This window comes from Schistocerca nitens, chromosome 9 (genome assembly GCF_023898315.1).
Source record: "Schistocerca nitens isolate TAMUIC-IGC-003100 chromosome 9, iqSchNite1.1, whole genome shotgun sequence".
Classification (NCBI taxonomy): Eukaryota; Metazoa; Arthropoda; class Insecta; order Orthoptera; family Acrididae; genus Schistocerca; species Schistocerca nitens.
In genome coordinates, this window is record NC_064622.1 from 243,408,910 (window position 1) to 243,429,364 (window position 20,455).

Genomic DNA, 20,455 nt, shown 5'->3' on the forward strand with positions numbered 1-20,455 from the left:
GTATTAATGGACATCTCCGTTGACAATCGACAAGCCGTAGACACCTAAGATTTTCTGTGACCCAGTAATGGACGCTATAACGGTTCACTGGACAATTCATTATAGTATAGTATACTATACAATGCAAAGTTCCGGACTGAAACTCTCCAGGACCTATTTGCAGGAAGTAACCCCTCAATTGACATTGTTCCCACGCAGCTCCTGTGTGGGTTGGTACAGGTGAGACCTATTAAGTGTATTATTCGCCTCACAGATGTAAGGGAGCTACCAGGAACTGGTGGAACGTTTCGTAAGCCTGTATCCAGATTGTGGATGTTCCAGCTCGAAAAAACACTCCTGGGGCCTTGGTCTTCGTGTCAAACCACCACACCTTTTCAAACTACTGTTACTCAGAGTCAATATTTAGCGCGTGATTTGTAATGGCTGGCCGGCCGGAGTGGCCGTGCGGTTCTAGGCGCTACAGTCTGGAACCGAGCGACAGCTACGGTCACAGGTTCGAATCCTGCCTCGGGCGTGGATGTGTGTGATGTCCTTAGGCTAGTTAGTATTAATTAGTTCTAAGTTCTAGGCGACTGATGACCTCAGAAGTTAAGTCACATAGTGCTCAGAGCCATTTCTTTGTAATGGCTGAGTTCCTCGACCACGATATCTTGTAAGCTATGACAGCTTCATCGTGTTGTTTCGGCAAACGCGGAGCAACAGCGACATATGAGATGCTTGTTGGATGTGTATGTCATGCTTATTCCACATCAGTATCGGTGAGATACCGAAACTCGTTGTTTGTTTATCACGCTCTGTCTCTTATAACGAACTGTGAGGATACTTTCTAGAATCTAACCAAACCTGACCACCAAAAACTCAACGAAGAAGCTAACCGTTCCACGACACTAACAACTTTACGTATGGCATGTTCTATTCACCCTTAAAACTTTGAAAGTTTTTACCTCTCTAGCTACAATTGTGCGCTAAACTTGGGAACTGCACTAACCCTCGTGTCGTGAGTCACAACCAAGTAACATAGCTAAATGGAACTTGTGACATACGTAGAAAGAACTGCTACGCTATAGTACACAGGGGCTCCAGCAAAACAAAAAATACGCAATGAGACGAATAGAAATGGCACTTTTATTTGAAGACAACAACTACACTGAAGTAACCACGATTTAGAATAGTCCCCTAGACACTAAAAAATGTGCTATCTGATTCTTAACAGTGTGTCTAATCACCACGGACAGTGATGCATGCTCTGAAACGTACTCCCTTTCCGGGCCACAGTGCTGAAGAGGATTTTTGTTCTCCACCAACTAGGTGACAATCTCCTTTTGACACGTCTACCGAACTCATCCCACATGTGCTCGGGGGAACAGGCAGCCCAGTCCACTCGTAGAATATACTGATGTTCCAGGAGCTCCAACTCCGCTGTTCGATCGGTTGCCCTTTGTCATTCCATAAAAATTATGCCCAGGCCGAATGAACTCCTGATAAGACTCATGGGGAAGGAGCACAGCGTCGCGATAATGTTGACCAGTTTCCAAAGATTTGAAGGTCAGTACGCTCATGCGACATTATACCCCACCAAACAATACGACTTGCACCACCAAAATGATCATGTTCGAAAGTGTTCCTATGTGCAAAAAGTGTTCCTACTTCTCAATGTACACTATGTGATCAAAAGAATCCTGACATCCCAAAAAACATACGTTTTTCATATTAGTTGCATTGTGCTGCCACCTACTGCCAGGTACCCTGTATCAGCGACATCAGTAGTCATTAGACATCGTGAGAGAGGGGAATATGGCGTTCCGCGCAACTCACAGAACTTGAACGTGATCAGGTGACTTGGTGATTGGGTGTTACTTGTGTCATACGTCTGTACGCGTGATTTCCGCACTCCTAAACATCCATAGGTCCACTGTTCCCGATGCGATAGTGAAGTGGAAACGTGAAGATACACGTACAGCGCAAAAGCATACAGGCCGACCTCGTCTGTTGACTGACAGAGACCGCCGACAATTGAAGAGGGTCGAAATGTGTAAGAAGCAGACATCTATCCTGAACATCACACTGGAATTCCAAACTGCCTAATGATCCACTGCAAGCACTATGATAGTTAGGAGGGAGATGAGAAGACTTTGATTTTATGGTCGAGCGGCTGCTCATAAGCCACGCATCACGCCGGTAAAGGCCAAACGGCGCCTCGCTTGGTGTAAGGAGCGTAAACATTGGACGATTCAACAGTGGAAAAATTTCTGTGGAGTGACGATTCTCGGTACACAACGTGGCGAACCTATGGCAGGGTGTGGGTATGGTGAATACCCGGTGAATGTATGTACTTCCAACAGTAGAATTCGGATTCGGTGGTTTTATGTGTGGTCGCGTTTTCATGGAGGTGGCTTGCGCCCTCTTGTTGTTTTGTGTGGCACTATCACACCACAGGATAACATTCATGTTTTAGGCACCTTTTAGCATCCCACTGTTTATGAGCAATTCGGGGATGGTGACTGCATCTTTCAACACGATCGAGCACCTGTTCATAACGCACGGCCTGTGGTGGAGTGGCTACACGACAATAACATCTCTGTAACTGACTGACCTGTACAGACTCCTGACGTTAATCATATAGAACAGCTTTGGGATGTTTTGAAACGCCGACTTCGTGCCAGCCCTCACCGACCGACATCGATACCTCTCCTCAGTGCAGCACTCCGTGAAGAATGGGCTGCCATTCGCCAAGAAACCTTCCAGTATCTGACCGAACGTATGGCTTCGAAAGTGGAAGCTGTCATCAAGCCTAAGAGTGGGCCAACACCATGCTGAATTCCAGCATTACCGATAGAGGGCACCACGATCTTTTAAGTCATTTTCAGCCAGGTGTCCGGATACTTTTGATCACATAGTGTATGAGAATGTGTCCAGCAGTTTAGAACGAGAGGATATTTGGCGAATGTTCTAGCCTGCTCATTCCCCGGGTAAGGTCCCTTAGAGTATGTATGAGATGCATTGGGGAGACGTATTGTGTGTAGTGCATCCACCCTCATTATTGACCATCCAGCAGTTTTCAAGAGTGATTATGGAGAACTGGAACGCTCTACCATAAGAATTTCTTACCAACATTGTCACCAGTACGGGAGTATCATGCAGAGTATGCTCAGTTGTCCATTGTAATCACACCACCTTTTAAGAACTATGTACCGCCTTTCTTAATGTCCAGGGAGCCATCATGAATCGCTGTGACTTCACGCGACTATTTCGTTGAGTAAAAGTGTCATTTCTGTTGGAGTCATTGGGTATTTCTTTCAGTTATCTCCTGTGGTATACTACATCAGTTCTTTCTATGTATGATCTGGGTCTCATCAAGCTATGGTATTTGGCTACGACACATCAGCTGATGATTATTTTCCACAACAGTGTAAACCGAAGAGAAATTTTACTTAAACTGATTTGTACACGGTTGGTTTAAATACATTAGCCACATCACAAAAAAATACTCTTATATTTAAGAAATCGTAGCTCGTTAATATAACTCTCTGGTAAATAACAAAAACTTCGTTCATAACTCCGCAGAAAGGAAAGTAACACTGAAGGAAGAGTGTGTTTCACGTCCAGTCGACATCGAGTTCATTATAGACGGAGCAATAGGTCGGGTGGTGTCAAGGAAATGGAAGCAAATCGGTCGTTCCCTTCCAAAGCAACCGTCCCGGCATTTGCCTAGAGCGATTGGCGAAATCACTGAAAATCTAAGTACAGATGGGCGACCGCGTGTTTGAGCCATCTTTTTCTCTAATGCGAGTAGACTGTGCTATCGACCTTACTCTGTCCACAGTAAGAGTAACTATTTTTGCCAACTATCTAGCTAAATATTTCTTTCTCTAATTCCTTTGCAAATTCCAACAGAGTGTTGTAGACTGTAGTTAGAGAAACAGACACTCAGCATCAGAGGAAAAATTAAATGTATTTAAATGATATAAATGGATCGATGGGGATGAAACCAGTTACGATGCGACGACATGAAAGGGTTACATTGCACACCATTACAAGGAAATTCGAGTTGGATTCCGGTTCTGGTATAAACCTGAAATTGTGACTGGAGGCTTATGAAGCTTAAACATGTCTGCATAATAACAAACTACATTACATATACAATGACTTCATTACCAGATGACGTTTATGGATAAAGACAAACGATAATCTAAAAAAATTAATTTTAATCATCCATTAGGAACCTCAGTTGCTAGACTGAACCTCACAAGACGTTGTACATACGTTTACAGTATTAAAACGAGGGATTCTGAGAATGTTTATACACTGTTTCTCCCTGTTTTCGTACGTATCATGTGTTTTCTGACGGTAGTTTTGTTATGCCCAATTATTCAGATCTTGTGTATTCAAACTAATAATTACTTCACATTATGTCTATAGGTCATTAAGATCAATTAGTTATTGATATAGAATGGAACTAAATACAATGATGTGATCAACAATGTGCACCGACATAATACCTGGTCAGTATCTTCACACCTTTACAGAATGACCTTGTACATGCAGATATGCAAACAAAGAGGAGCTGCTTGAAATGGTTCAGAATATACTGTCCAAAGACCTGCAAGCTACAAATGATGAGTAAACTTAGCTGAAACGGAAGTAAACAGCAGTACCCATTCAGCCATAAATTCTGAATTGTTTTATTACGAAACCGGTTTCGATGTTACATTACATTATCATCAAGCTAATGTATAAGAAACAATATAATCAAGTACAAATTATGAAGAGGACAATTATCTAATGAACGAACACTAGTTTGTGACTAGCAGACATAGTCAACAGGTCATACAATAGGTCTATAAGAATCAATTAATATAATACGTATGTCAAAAGAAATCGCTTGCCAAAATTTAATTTAAGCAAGGTGTCTCACTACTGTGGATGTAATAATTACTGATATTAAAGTAAAAACCATATAATATAATTAAAAATAATAGGGACCAAGTATACATTGCACCCAAGCCATATAAAAATTATAGAATATCTAGAATTACCACTTATCAGTTGGAAGATAGCAGACAGTAAATGACAACCTCAAACAATGTATTTAGTTTCATTACTTTAAAAATTAACTAATTTGTAACGGTCTGCCAGTCGTAATTGAACCAACTTCCACTGCACAAAATACCAAAAAACAATGGAGAATATAGATAAGTAAAATCACAAAAAAATCTTATTGCAGTAAATATTATATTCGTTAAATGACTAAACCGCATGTGACCAGATAAGCAGCTAATCAAGTTAAAATTGCTTGTAAATATAGTGACTAATCCGTGTGTAGAGACTAACACCATTACATAACGAAAAATAGGAGGGAAGAAGGAAAATGAAGTATGGAAGTAGAATGATAGAGTAAACTAAAAAGAAGAAAGCAAAGTGGTACTAAAAATTAAAGAGGAAAACAAAAAGTCCAAAAGAGTTGTCGAAAACATGACAAATATGAAGTCAGGTGAGATTGTAAGACCAACTGTATATGACACATGAGACGCACAGATAATCTTATGTTAAAACTAATCTGCAAAAATACTGCTGTGTCGGTCACAAAGAGTCGAAATCGAAAGTGTTAGGCTCCACCATATGAATATGTCATCATGTAAAATGCAGTAGATGTGACTATCTATGTGATGAGTAACAGCTAGAAAAGAACTAAGATCTTCTGTGTCATGTTGGGTTAGCAATTAAAGGAAAAGCTGCCCAAGGACTCGTAATATAGTATGACTAAAACAAGTGAAATACTAATACTGCAAACAGCACTAGTCAAAAGCCATGTGAAGTTAAAATAAAAATTACAGATATGGTACTGTTGTAACGTTATAGAAATTAGCCATTATAGTTTGCAGTGAATAAGTTTAGATTACAGGAATATTGACTGGGTGGTAACAATGGCGTAGAAACAATGGAGTATAGAGATCCCTAAATTCTCCAAAACTATCGAAGTAAATGTAGAAACGTTTCTACTGTAGCCGAGCACATCTAATAAATTAAAAATAACTTCCTTAAATTTAAAGAAATCAGTCTACCTGATATGCATGACCTTACTGAACTTTTAACCTTTGTGCTATCACATAACTTCAATTTCAATAATAAATTTTTTGAACAGGAAGCTAATCTCGAAAACGCTGCTAGCCAACATTTATATAAATTGTTCAGAAACATACTTTTTCAAAGCAATTCCACAATAAACAAAAAAGTAATGTAATGCAAATGCTATATGGATAACACACGTGTCTCATTTGATGGAACAGTGGAAGGAATTGATGAGTTTACAAAAAGCTTAAAATACTCCGTCAAAATAAAATTTACTGTTGAGTATGAAACTTATGACATAAATTTCTTGGATCTAAAAATTAGTAAATACATGGTAAATATAAACTGAAAATATACAGAAAACCCAAAACACCATCTCATCCTGTTACCCCAAGCAACAAAAAATGGAATATTATACAACAATGCTCAATAAAATTGAAAAGAATCCCTGTAGAGACTGGAGATAAATTATAAGAACTAAAAACAGTCAAACCAATAACCCACAACAATGTATGCAGCTCTGACACCATCACTAAACTTTTTGGTAGAATTAAAAACAAATGCAGTAACAAAGATAGGTACAAGTCCAGATCAATCAGCACCTTAGCACAAATAGCTCTTCAAAACTAAGTGAAATATGTGTGCACATCATTCATTGGTAAAGCATCATTTTAGACGGTAAACTAATTCTGTGTTAAAAATATGAAGATTAATTTTTCGGCGAACAGTAAAATGAAAGACAATTGTTCACAGCTTAAATTTAGAAACTGAAAAACACCACAGGACTGGCATTTAGAAACTAAACTGTTCTATGTGCCCCAAATTTTACATTCGCCAAACTAATAGAAGGTTCAGTATGTGATCTTGTGAACACATGAATGCTCTCAGTTTCAACAGCCTACATAATTCAATTCTTGCCACTCATTTGGCCCAACACGGAAACACAGAGATTAGCATCGACGAAAACTCAGGGATATTACATTTTGCCGAAAATGGAGTACAGATGAATTTGTCAGAAGAATTAGAAACATACGATCACATACACAATACATCTGTCTGCATACTGAATGATCAACTAGAATTAAAAAGCAAATGTATCTCCAAAATTTCGTACAACTCCTATAATTTGAACGTATAGAAACGTTAACTAACAGAGGGAAAATCCTTCATTGACCACTTCCAGCATGTTTCGAACCCAAAATAAAATGTAAAAAAAAAATGTTGTATCTAACGCTATAAAATTTTCTGTACTTTGAGAAAGTATCTTTTAAATAGCTTCATAAGTGTGCCGTATCTGTACATACATCACGTTCTTTGGCACATAAAATCAGCAGCCAATGTAACAAATGTATTCTCCATCTTCTGTAAGTTTAGTTCATTGTTCAGTTTGGATTGTAAAAGAAAATCAAAAATTTGTCTTATAATATGTAGATGAGGGCTTTTCAGGAAATAAGTACCATGTATAGAGCATATATAGGTGTAAAACTATGTATTCAAAAAAACTTTATTGTATTTTAGGATGGAAAAATAAAACATGCAATGAGGTCAACGCTACCATCTGACGATGGGGTCAAGTCCAAATCTGGCAACGGTACAGTAATTTCGACAGTGTAATTTAAGAAGGAAAACAGTTTCTGAGAAGGATTGTTGCACTTCGTGAAACCTGTATACGTGATTTTGAGCCAGAACGTGAACCTCAGTAGACATGACTGTATTTAAGGCAGATAGTCCCCACATGGTGAAGATCGGCCACCGAGTTGCAAGTCGTTTCAGTAGACACCTTATTGGGCGACTTACGTGTGGATTATGATGATGAAGTGATTATGAGGACAACACAACAAAGAATTCTCAGACCCTGGCAGGAATCGAATGAGTGTCCACCGCGTAGCAATCATACTTACTGGCCAGTCAGTTAAGGGAGCAGACGGTTCTTAGGCATATATTCTTATATACCTATTACAAGCTATTGGCAGTATATACTTGCGTCAAACTATTGTTTGTTCATTAGACAACACAGGCCAACAATGCTAAACTTTTTTGATTAAAATATCTTATTCTTATGTTTCTTAGGGTGGGAAATCCAAATATGATACTTAAGCAACTGTATCACCCACCATTTCTTCTCATTTTACAGTTAAATTTATTAAATTAAGCGATTCTTAAAGAATTTAACAGCTTTTATATAGTTAAAATAATTTTAAAAGGAGGTGTAATGAATGTACATGACGTAGGTAGTACTGCCAAAAAACATTTGCTGGCCAAAAAAGGTCGATTCTATTTTTGTGTTAATAGATAGTGTTTTGTTTACTGTCAACCGAACCTCACTTTTCCATTCACTGTGCATGTACTCAGTACAACATCTAATTGTGGTTGTAAAAGCTCTGCTGCCAGTTTTTGTTATATTTGTGGCTAAGTTGTGATTGAAGAATACGAACATTACAGACTATGTGAAAAAGGTTTATCTGTCATACTTTGGTGATCAAGATAAATATTAGACGCAACATAAGATATGTTGTGTGCGTGTGTGTATGTTTGTTGAATATCTGAGAAAACGGTCCAAAAAGGAGAAAAAAGCCTTTAGATTTGCTGTTCCTATGATATGGAGGGAGCTAAGAAATCATTTCGATGATTACTATTTTTTCAGTGGTGATATTACTCGTCGTAATTCGAAAAACGAGAAGGTAATAAGCTACCCTAACCTTCTGTCCACCATCTGACCAGTAGGGCATTGTTTAGATTTGCCGGTTCCTGAACCACCACATGATTTAAATTCTATTCCAACAAAGTATTTTCTGATGTACAATGTAATTTAGATGAAGCAGATGATGAATTCCATTGTAATACGGAAAGTCTAGAGCCCAAATTGTTTACTCAGACCTAGCTTGACGGTTTGGTTAGGGATCTGGGTTTAACGAAATAAAAAGCCGAATTATTTGGCTCTAAATTAAAATAAAAGACCTTATTGGCAGTTGGGTCTAGCATATACATGTATAGAAAGAGAGAGCAGCAATTTTTCCAGTTTTTTCAACAAGAAGGTGGTTCGATTAACCCTCTGCCAGGCACTTAAATGTGATTTGCAGAGTATCCACGAAGATGTAGATGTAGATGATTTAGTATACTGCTCAGTCATTCCCAGTCTGATGAATGAATTTGGTACTGAATACAAAAAGGAAAACTGGAGGCTGTTTATTTATTTACCCAAAACTAGTTTAAAAGCTGTTTTATTACACAATGGTAACAAGTATGCATCTCTAACTGTTGGACATTCTGTACTTAAGACATAAAGCTATGAAAACCTAGAAATATTGCTAAATAAAATAGGCTATTCTGCTCATGGTTGGATGATATGTGGTGATCTAAAAGTAACATGCATACTCCTTCGTCAGCAAGGTGGCTTTACGAAATTTCCATGTTTCTTGTGTGAATGGGAATGTAGGGCTAGAGATCAACTCTGGTGCTGACAGAACTGGCTTGTGAGGGAGTCTTTAAAACCTAGTGAGAAGACCATTCTACGCAAAAACCTTGTAGATCCAAAAAACGTATTCCTCCCACCTCTACATGTAAAGTAGGCCTAATGAAACAGTTTGTAAAGGTTTTGCCTACAGATGGACAACATTTTAAGCATCTCTGCCAAAAGTTTGCACGCCTTTCCGAAGCTTAACTAAAAGAAGGCGTCGTGGTTGGACCTGACATTAGAAAACTTATTTTCGATGTTAACTTTGAATCCACAATGATCTAAAATGAGAAACAAGAATGGGTATCATTCAAGTAAGTCGTTACAAAGTTCTTAGGACATGAAAAAGACACAGAATATCTTTATATTATAGCTACAGTGTTAAAGTTTAAAACTTTAGCATGTATTATGCATCTGAAAGTCACCTTGATTACTTCCCGGACAATGTGGGAGTTGTTAGTGAGCACCACGGAGAGCGTTTTCACCAGGACATTAAAGTGATGGAAAAACGCTACCAAGGCCGCTGGAACACCAACATGACGAGGGAATACTGTTGATCACTTCCTCGAAAAGTTCGGCAAGCGACTCATCGTAGAAAAGCTTCAATGGAAAAAGAGAAAGGAAGTATAAACCTCTATTAACACGTATCATTGTTTTAAGTAGGTTACTGTTAATACAAACCACGCTTATGTTGTAATAAAACGTTTCATTAATTTCCCCGTTTACCGTACAGCATAGGATTTTTATACTATGTAGTAAAAAGCATATTGCTCGAAAACTATGGGTGATACAGAAAAATTAAGGTTAGATTTGGATTCAGCCCATAAAAATCTTCAAAGATCAGCCTTCAAATTAAAAAAAAGTTTTCCAAGAAAAATTATTCGTTGACCTGTGTAATTGTCCTTTTAGTTATTGTCCATTGTTTTACTTGATTATATTACAATTTGTACAGGAGACTGATGATGTAATGTAACATCGAAACCGGCACAGTAAGAAAGAACTTAAAATTTTAATGCTATTCAAATTGAGGAGCTGACGTCCCAATCACCGTCTTCTAAAAAGATGAACATACAGAGAGTACCTGAAACTGAGTTAGGTGGCGAAATGTACGGAGAGTACGCAGCTTAGAGAGGAGATAGTACCAGCGACGGAACAAGTGGCCGTGATACAAGAGGGAGGGGGGAATGGTAATATTCCGGAAGGTGCATTCCGGGGAGTGATAGCTCTATTACTTACTTGGCGTAACATTTATATTGAAAGTATCAGAATTCTCAGTAAAAGGAAGCGACAATTTAACAGAGCTGTTTATTACAACACGGCACAAACAGTCTCCGCCCCTACTTTTATTCTGTTTGTCACAAGTTAGCAGAGTTTTTCTGATTCAGGCCATAGACGAAAAATCTCTGTACATTAATGAAATCCTCTGAGTTCCATTGAGAAGACGAACAGGAAACGAATGAATTTCCTTTTTAACTTTTAACCTCAGTTTCAGTTTTATGAAAGTCTCACGCCAGAAGACGAACAGGAAATGAATACATTTGTCTTTAATATTACGTCGTTCTGACCTTATGAAAGTATGATGCCAGCGCAGGATTATTCTTTACAAAATAATGTTCTTATTCACCGTAGCTTTTGTGCGGCTCCCTTTTCTTTAAATGACGACTGAATTTTTTTAAATGGTCTTAATGATTACTTCCAATGGCAAGCGCCAAGTTCAGTAGCAGTATAGCTAGTCCTTATAGTTTGAGTCACTAACCAACGCAGTAAGTGGCGTAAATAAAAGTCCCCAGGAAAATGAAATTAACAGTACAAAACTCATAGCTGAGGCCCTAGATTCAACATCTGACAGAATTAAGCAATGATCCGTCCCTGCTGGGGCCGCTAACAGAACGATTGGACACGAAACGTTAAACCGAAGAGTAAATGATTTCCTTAGCTTGACGCAACAGTTTCAAATGGTTCACAATGCAGAAAGCTAATGAAAATAAATAATAATTTCTACATCAGTTAACCTGAAAAACGTAAACTATCGGAAACTCATTTAATTCGCTGTATAGTCTTGAGTATCTACACAGGCACTGAGCCTCGTAGAAATAACTTCATAAGAACCTTTAAATAATATTAATGGGAACTGTAGTAGCCCTGGCGCAGTTATAATTCGGTAAGTCCAGAGTAACTATAATACCAAGAGCGACTACATTGCAATGCCATATTTGATGCATGAGAAAACAACAGCTGGTTGTGATTGCGTACTGCATTCCTGAGAACACGGGGGTGGGTGCTGGATATTACGTTTTTTGCTGTACACGTTCAAATGTCATTTTATTATTAATAAAACTTTTTCCAGACTTGAAGCCCTTTTTCCATCAGTCAGAAACGATTTAAAACTCATTAACAGCTCTTTTGCGTTTGTCACTAATATTTTGGCAGAGACTAAAAGACGATTGTCACTGATTTACAACTTGTGTTAACTGATCGTATAGCTGTGTTGATACTGTATTCTATTAAGATTTAATTCTGAAGATTTCACCGGTTTAAGATATCCCCAGTTATCTTTTAAATACGACATAAAAACTGTAATCTTATTGGTTTCGAAATGTTACTACGATTTACTCCTCAGAATTCGTTGAACTAAGTACATGTTTCTTCTCAGCTGTTCCCAAGGCAATTAAACACGTAATGAAATTAAGATCACCACCTTAAACCTCCCCCCCCCCGCCCCCTCCCCACCCGTTGGCTGTCGTTTCCAGTGCACATTCAACTCCAATAGGACGTCTTGGTCATCAGATAACAGTGCTATCCTAAATGTATGTGAACGTTACTGATTAGAGGCTGTATCTGAGTACATTACAACAGCTCTCTCAGAAAGAGAGTGAATGAGTTCGATTACAGAGAGTCTACGGTAAATCGATAAACAAAGTTTTATCAACTGCTCTCAACAATCGATATCGTCTTAGCAACATAGAACCCTTGCATCCAGAACACGAGACAGATCACTATGAGGTAAAAGAAATGTAAATGTCGTGTGACTAGGGCCTCCCGTAGGTTAGACCGTTCGCCGGGTGCAAGTCTTTCGATTTGACGCCACTTCGGCGCATTGCGCGTCGACAATATGAGGTAAGTCAATGCATCGTTACTTTTAAGAGGACAACGATCCTCATTTAATCTTAAGTGTTTAACGCAACTAACAAGAGAAAGGATTCGTCATTTATATGCAAGAAAATAGCACGTCACGTAATATTTGCAATCGAATCCAGACGGAGCACATAGCGGACGCAGGACGGAAAATGTGGGCTCAGTTAAGGCAAATTCGATGCATTTATTACATAAAATAGTGCATTCATTTATATGAATGATTAAGCCCCTTGTCTAACTATACGCATGGAATATACAGGGAAAGGCAATTGAACGTGTCAGACAAAATATATCCAGACCGGGACCTACCAGGATCAGGGAAATGACATGAAATAACTAGGCCCCTATAACTAACATCATTTATCCTTGAACAACAACAACAACAACAACAACATGTATTTTCATATATTTTCGTTGATTACAGGTCCCCATTGAAAATCAGAGGGAAAAATTAAATATTTGCTGCTACGGGCGTTCAAAATGGTAACATTGCCGTTAAATTACAATAATAATGACCTCAAACTAATTCAACAAGTAAGACCTTAACACTATTGGCTATTTTTATATTTTTAAATGAAGCAATTTAAACCAACCAGCCAATTAAAATAATTAAAAAGATACCAGATAAAATCCTTCAAGCGAGTCAAGATCATTACATTAGGCGCATCCCCCAAAAGATAAATACCAGGTGATCAAAAAGTCACTACAAATTTGAAAACTGAATAAATCACGGAATAATGTAGATAGAGAGGTACAAATTCACACACATGCTTCGAATGACATGGGGTTCTATTAGATCAAAAAAAAATACAGAAGTTCAAAACATGTCCGACAGATGGCGCTTCATCTGATCAGAATAGCAATAATAATTAGCATAACAAAGTAAGACAAAGCAAAGATAATATTCGTTACAGGAAATGCTCAATATGTCCACCATCATTCCTCAACAATAGCTGTAGTCGAGGAATAATGTTGTGAACAACACTTTAAAGCATGTCCGGTGTTATGATGAGGCATTTGCGTCCGATGTTGTCTTTCAGTATCCCTAGAGATGTCGGTCGATCACTATACACTTGCGACTTCAGGTAACCCCAAAGCCAATAATCGCACAGACTGAGGTCTGGGGACCTGGGAGGCCAAGCATGACGAAAGTGGCGGCTGAGCACACGATCATCACCAAAAGACGCGCGCAAGAGATCTTTCACGCGTCTAGCAATATGAGGTGGAGCGCCATCCTGCACAAACATCATACGTTCCAGCAGGTGTTTATCAGCCAGGATGGGGATGATGCGATTCTGTAACATATCGGCGTACCTCTCACCCGTCACGGAAGCAGTTACAAAACCAGAATCACGTATTTCCTCGAAGAAAAAAGGTCCGATAACGGTAGATGTGTGTAAATCCAACCCATACTGTGACTTTCTCATAGTGCGATGGAGTTTCCACAACAGTTCTAGGATTTTCGGTAGCCCAAATTCTGCAGTTGTGGGCGTTGACAGACCCTCGGAGCGTGAAATGAGTTTCGTTGGTCCACAACACGTTACTCAACCAATCGTCATCTTCCGCCATCTTTTGAAACGCCCACACAGCAAATGCCCTCCTCTTCACTAAATCGCCAGGTAACAGTTCATGATGCCGATGGATTTTGTACTGGTAGCATCGGAGGGTACGGCTAAATACCAACCAAACAGTAGTTTATGGAATGCCGGTGCGACGTGTGACTGCACGAGCGCTGACTTCCCCATGCATAGACGAAACCGCTACAGTCTCCATTTCTTACTGAACTGTCTCAGCAGCATTACGCCTTGTGCTCGGTCGGCCACTATGGGGTCGATCGTCTAAACAACCCGCGGCTTCGTACTTCGAAATTATTCTCGCCACAGCTGCATTTGTCAACGGGCCTTTACCCGTTCGAATCCCCTTCCTATAGCGATAGGATCGTAACGCTGAACTAGCACATTCCCCATTCTGATAATACAGCTTCACTAAAAGCACCTTTTCAGGTAACGTCAACATGCTGCGACTGCTGGCGCATCTGATTGTCTCTCTCATTACGGCTCCTTTTATACACGAATGTCATGCGCAGTCACTGACGTTTAGCTGTCCAGCGCCATCTGTCGGACATTTTGTGAACTTTGTTTTTTTTCTTTTTTCTAATAAAACCCCATGTCATTCCAGGCATGTGTGTCAATTTTTACCTCTCTATCTACATTATTCCGTGGTTTATTAAGTTTTCAAATTTATAGTGACTTTTTGATCACCTGGTCTTAACCCTTGAGCAGGCGCACCTATTTTAACACGAGCGGGCGCGCGGCGCACTTTGTACACATGTAGCCAAAAGCTGTCATTATGTTACCAAGGGAAACATGTATGAGCTAAATCGCAGTTTAATTTTAGTTTACTTAAACGACAATACAAGCAACTTGTGTTAAATCACTAATTTACTATTTGATTAAGCAAATAAGGAACTTTCATATCATTCAGTTGCCGCAGTTGACATATCAGTCAATTCCTACACAATTTTAGGCACATACAGAATTAAAACAGTCTTTCATTACAATATAAAAGGGCAAAGGCTTTATATATTGAAGAAGTCACAAAGTTTCTTCCACCTACACAGTTAATTGCCTTGTGCGTTTTCGGAAAATGCTTGACACTTCTCGCATGTATGCACTGTTTTTAGATGTCCTTAGTAAACAAAGCTTTGGCATGTGTTCCACCTTTTGGTAGTAGATGTGTGTGTTGCTCGTCCACATGTCGCACACCGACTTCTTTTCTTGGTGGTAGGCTCCTCAGTTCTTTGTATTTCAAGAGGAATGTTGCAATGTCGACAGGAGGTGGAGGGATATTAGCTCCCTACACTAGTTGAGGCTTCATAACAGAAAGTGCTGTATCTTTCAAGAAAATGTTTCTCTTCGTTTTTGAATTTGCCTCATTTCTATGAAAAATTATTTGAGCATTGATTGCTGCTATATCCATTAGAGCATAGAATCCAACAAATGGCCATCTACTTGTCACCCGTGCGACGGAATTGACTGTGTCGAATCCTCCCTTTGTAATCCAAAACTATCTCCCGTTTACCTATAACTTCGTAAATGGTTCCAAAGCCGTACATAGTTGAAAGTAATGTAACTGCCTTGTTTTGCTTCGGCACATACGAAACTAGCGCCATATCATTCTGAAAACCAAATAAAGAGGAGTGGATAGCCCTACATTTCCCAGATAAAAATTCTTGTGGGATCTCGCGTTTGTTTTTTCTCAACGTGCCGGTGCACGTTAGTCACTTTTTCAAAAGTCGTCACATTGTCCTGCTGGAATTGGCCAAGTCCACCGGAATTTACAAAGGACATGAATAGATGTAGGTGATCAGCCAGGATGCTTACATACGTTTCACCCGTCACAGTCGTACCTAGACCTATCAAGGATCCCATATTACTCCAAATGCACATGACCCACATCATTACAGAGCCTCCACCAGCTTGACAAGTTCCCTGCTGATATGCAGGATCCATGGATTCATGAGGTTGTCTCCGTACCCGTACACGTCCATTCGCTCGATACAATTTTAAGCGAGACTCGTCCGACCAGGCAACATGTGTCCAGTCATCAGCAGTCCAATGTCGGTGCTGAAGGGACCAGGCGAGGCGTAAAGCTTTGGGTCGTGCAGTCATCAAGGTTACACGAGTGGGCATTCGGCTCCCAAAGCCCATATCGAAGGTGATTCTTGAATGTTTCGCACGCATGATGGACCAGCATTGAAATTTGTAGTAATTTACGGAAGGATTGCACATTCGTGACGGTGAATAATTCTCTTCAGTCATCGTTGGTCTTGCAGGATTTTTTTTCCATTCGTAGCGAGATCGGAGATTTGATTTTTAACCGAGACCTGATATTCACAGTACACTCGTGAAGTGGTCGTAAGGGAAAATCCCCACTTCAACGCTACCTCGGAAATGCTGTGTCCTATCGCTCGTGCGCCGACTGTAACACCATGTTCAAACTTTCTTAAATCTGGGTAACCTGCAATTGTAACAGCAGTAACTGATCTAACATTTGCCCCAGACACTTGTTGTCTTACATAGGCGCTGCCTGTTTACATATCTCTGTATTTGAATACGCATCCCCATACCAGTTTCTTTGGTGCTTCAGTGTATATGCGACTAACCGACTTCCCAATCAACCCAGAGAATAGCTTAGACGATACATTCCGCTCTTACATTCGTTACGAAATTGCAGTGACTGACAGTTTGAACTGTAAAGCACATTAGTTATGTTTATGACTCGTTCAGTTAGCTTTCTTGTAGTTGTACGAATTTAGTGTATGTATGCGCGATTTCCTTGTCTTAATCATTTTGTAATATCCATTAATAAATGCACACTCAAGCAAGAGTAATTCACGGTATTCTTTCACAAAGACTACATGTAAATCCGTAGGCTTTCACAGCCGGAGCACGCATCATGCGACACGTAACCTAGGTGCAATATATGGAGAATAGCTGCACTTTTTGAAACTGATGTATGGGAAGACGCTATTATAAAGTGAAGATACAGAGGTTAAATGTCGACTTTTGCGACTGTAATGAAATAATTATTACGATCCATCTCGTTCCGCTTTATTTTAAAGCAACTTCAATAACGGTAATAATTTGGTGGTTTTTTTTACAATTTTGTTCGCTAAGATCATGGACAGTGCTCATGCTTTAACGTACTTCTCTAATTGGTATTAATTGGTGTTGTTGTTGTGGTCTTCAGTCCTGAGACTGGTTTGATGCAGCTCTCCATGCTACTCTATCCAGTGCAAGCTTCTTCATCTCCCAGTACCTACTGCAACCTACATCCTTCTGAATCTGCTTAGTGTATGCATCTCTTGGTCTCCCCCTACGGTTTTTACCCTCCACGCTACCCTCCAATACTAAATTGGTGATCCCTTGATGCCTCAGAACATGTCCTACCAACCGATCCCTTCTTCTGGTCAAGTTGTGCCACAAACTCCTCTTCTCCCCAATTCTATTCAGTACCACCTCATTAGTTATGTGATCTACCCATCTTTGCGATATTTTGTCGGTGACGTCATTCTTATTTTCTGCATATATCTATTAGTTTTTAGCACACAACACTTTCGTTACCATTAAATAGATCCACGTTTTTCTGCTATGAAGGAACCACCTCCATATCGTCATTGCATGCACTTTGCTTTGCTAGCAGAGGTAAACAAGAAGGAAAATAGCGCTATAGACTTAAACTGTACGTTCTTTTGAAACCAAAGTGGGCGGAGCCTTCTGTCATCTTAAATAGCTCAGAACATTAGCGGAGTACTGTTTACGATTGTATGTTGTTTATTATTTCTGTCGTGTGCACGCAACTGTTTTAAACACTAAAAATTACAACCCTCACATGAATAGTATATCGTCAGAAACACAATTTCGAAGGTATTTTTGTCCGTATATGCGGATTTGCTCTAGTAATACAACAACATTGTTAATGCATCTCGTTTTTCATGATATGCTTCGGAAAACGAAGAGAGAGAAAATAGTGATGCGAAAAGCATGCTTTCGTAATCCATTTAATTCCACTTTTATTGTATTTGTATCGACAGGAAATGAAGCGGGACCTACGAAACCAGCGGTTGTTTGCTTCTTGTTCGTTACAAAAGATTTTGGAGATTTCTGGTAATGTCTTATGGGACCAAGCTGCTGAGGTCATCGGTCCTAAGCTTACACATTATTTAATCTAACATAAACTAACTTAGGCTAAGGACGACACACACACCCATGCCGAGGCAGGACTCGAACCTCCGACGGGGGGAGCCACGCTGCTAGTTACACCTTCGGATTTCAGCTCCTACGCAGTACATTTTCAATGTTCACGGTCGCAGAAAATTTACCTATGTGTTCTTTGATAGGCCATAAACGCGTGCAGTGAGGGAAGACGCAAGGCATCCTATCGTACCTTGTACATGTGTACAAAGTGAATCATTATCGAAATGTCAGAGAATCAGAAAATTTCAGAAAGGTGTAGAGTTCCTGTTTGATTAGACTGTCAGTGCATAACTTTCACTATAGTTTACACATCTTCTCTTTGAAATCTTACCGACGATGCGTCATTCGGTATGTGACCAGTAATAGCAGTTTACAAGGTAAAAAAACGACATAACTTTCAAATAAGTTCCAGCGTTGCGCAACGCTATAAATGTGGTTAAGAGAATGGTCTCAAAACCTTAGACCCCGTAAAATGGATATTTTGCTTTAACATGTAAGTGATTAATCTGTTTCTTACTAATGATAGCCTAACCTGTGTAACATAAAGGCCCACTTTTCCAACAGTAGCCATTTTGCTTTCTTCCCCGGAATATATCTCTGCAGTAACTGTCACTTTTTCAGCAACAACCAAACACATCACAATTAGAATATACGTCTACTTGGTGGTCTGTTTCATTTTACCTTTGAGTTTCATTTTGAGGTTTTCAAAGTATAGAAGTCTACACCTTGTTTTGTGATAAACCAATGACAAGATAGGTGGTTAGGCAGTTGCTTTAATGTTCCAGGTATCATTTGCAATATAACTGTCAATGATCTGGAAAGAGCCGTTTTATATTATCATCTTTTTTGTGGCATTTATTACCTTTTTATGTTTCTTAATTAAGGACTAACACATATGAGTAATTCCCAGTCATAACCTTACACATTACTATAATAACACCGATCAGCCAGAACATTACGACCATCTATCTAATAGCTGGTGTGTCCACATTTGCCACGGATAACAGCAACGACTCATAGTGCCGTGGTATCAGTGAGGCCTTGGTAGGTCGCTACAAAGATTTGGCACCACATACGAATACACAAGTCATCTACTAACCGTAAATTCTGGGGAGGTGGGCGGTGAGCTCCAACGACGCGTTCAATCACATCCCTGATGTGTTCGATCGGGTTCATATCTGGCGAATTGGAGGGCCATCGCATAAATTGGAACTGTCCACTCACTTTCTCGAACCACTCCATCACCCGCATCTCGTGGTCATGCGGTAGCGTTCTCGCTTCCCACGCCCGGGTTCCCGGGTTCGATTCCCGGCGGGGTCAGGGATTTTCTCTGCCTCGTGATGGCTGGGTGTTGTGTGATGTCCTTAGGTTAGTTAGGTTTAAGTAGTTCTAAGTTCTAGGGGACTGATGACCATAGATGTTAAGTCCCATAGTGCTCAGAGCCATTTGAACCATTTGAACCACTCCATCACTCTCCTGGCCTTGTGACATGGCGCATTATCTTGTTGAAATATGCCACTGCCGTCGAGGAACGTGATCGTTATGAAAGGGTGTATATGATTTGTAGCCAGTGTACGATACTTCTTGGTCGTCATGGTGCCTTTCTCGAGCTCCACTGGACCCATGGACGCCCACGTGAGTGTTTCTCACGCCGTAATGGATCAGGCGCCATCTTGTCTCCGTCCAAAAGTACAGGTGTCAAGGAGGCGTTCCCCAGGAAGATTCGCGCTCTCCATCACCATGATGAAGAAGGTATCGGGATTCATCAGACCATGCATCCATCTGCCACTTCGCCAACATTTCCGATGTACATGCGCCCGTTTCAGTCGTACTTACCGTTGTCGTGCTGCTAACAACGACAGATGCGTGGGTCGTCAGCTGCTAAGGCCCATCGTCAAGAGCGTTCGGCGCACTGTCTGTTCAGACACACTTGCACTCTGCCCAACATTAACGTCTGATGTTAGTTCCCTCACGGTTCACCGCCTGTCCTGTTTTACAAGCCTGCTGATCCTATGACATCCGACATCTGCAATAAGGG